The sequence below is a fragment of the Trypanosoma cruzi genome, genomic scaffold (genome assembly GCF_000209065.1).
Source record: "Trypanosoma cruzi strain CL Brener 1047053517163 genomic scaffold, whole genome shotgun sequence".
Lineage (NCBI taxonomy): Eukaryota > Euglenozoa > Kinetoplastea > Trypanosomatida > Trypanosomatidae > Trypanosoma > Trypanosoma cruzi.
Genome location: NW_001849555.1, coordinates 62,238 through 63,713, shown reverse-complemented (window position 1 = coordinate 63,713; position 1,476 = coordinate 62,238). Strand labels below are relative to the sequence as shown.

The window sequence follows — 1,476 nt, the reverse complement described above, 5'->3', positions numbered from 1 at the left end:
GAGAGTTGAATGGATGCCGTCAAGAGGCACTCACAATCAACATGGCCCGTGAGCATGCGGCCACTCCACGCAGAAACACAGCAGGAAAGGGTGAGAGGGGAAAAAAGCAAAAGGCAGCACAAACACACACGGAAGGAACAGACGACAGGCGGAGAAAAGCATCGCCAGGGGCCTCACCCCGCCAGCCACACGCGGAGGCGGATCCTCACCCATCCACGACGCGGCTCCCAGAATTTACACCGCCATCCCGTCCTCAATGGTTTGCGGCCCTCACCCCACGCGGTCACACGCGGTGCATCACGCCAACAGAAAAAGAGACTCGCAATGCGCGCCCTCTCTCCCCTCCTTTCCCCTCATACCCACGGAAGGAAGCGGCAGCTGCACGCAACTGCCAGCACCGAGTACAAAGGAAGCATCCACCTGCACTGCAATGTGTGTGTCCTACGCGTGTGGCTGTGTGTGCCCACTGCCACGCTCAACAAAGTAGGAAAAAAAGGAAAAACAAAAAAGAGAAGAGGCGTAAAGCATCTGAAGGGACGCGCAAACACAAATGCACAGCAGGCGTCCACGGCGGAAAGCAGTGGAAAATCAAACAACATTCATTTAAAAACAAAACAAAAAATTTCCCGTCCCTCACATTTTAACCCCCCGCACAGAAGAAAAAAAAAAATTTGTCGTCCTCTATTACTGTTCCACACAAAAAAAAAAAAAAAAATGTCGTCCTCTATTACTGTTCCACACAAAAGAAAAAAAAAAATTGTCGTCCTCTATTACTGTTCCACACAAAAGAAAAAAAAAAACATGTCGTCCTCTATTACTGTTCCACACAGAAAAAGATGAAAATGAAATGAAAAAAACACAAAAATCCACCTGGTTAGCGTGTGGTCCCACCAAACTGCCTGATTATTTTGACCACAAGGTAGATTCAGAAAGATACATCTCTTTCAACCGTCCGACCCTCCATGTGTCCGCACATCGTTTATATTTCATGGGGCCATCTGCGTGCTGCTGCTCCCCGCAGCCCTCTCATCGGCGTGCGAGTGCGGCCCGCAGAGCACAGTCACTCGTATGTTTGTGTGGGAAAGATGAGAGAAGCACGCAGACATGACGGCAGTCGCGTCACTCCATCGGGAGAGTGAGCGCAGCAAAAGAAAAAAATCATCAGGGGGAGAGAAATGCTCACTAGGCCAACCCCGAGGGGTGTGCCAGCGCGTGAAATAAACACGCAAAGAAAAATCCTTAAAGAAGCGGCAGGGCGTGGCTGTGTGTGTGGCGCTGCGGGTGTCTGCCAGCCCTGGCCGCAAAAACAAAACAAGAGGGAAAGAAATGTGTGCTCCGCCCCACAGGCCCTCGTCGCACGCCCACACGTCACGGCTCCCTCAGCGCGCCGTTCGTCGCGGCCCCTCCTCATGCGTGCAGCAGGCGAGGCGCACAGGGCCGTCGTCACGAGCGTGTCGGTGGGTATGCGAGTGGAGC

The 1,476-nt window shown here is 52.6% G+C and overlaps 1 annotated feature.

Moving 5' to 3' along the window:
• Positions 1 to 1,476: a sequence feature (areas not merged during assembly with more than two copies in the genome that could not be assigned to a particular haplotype).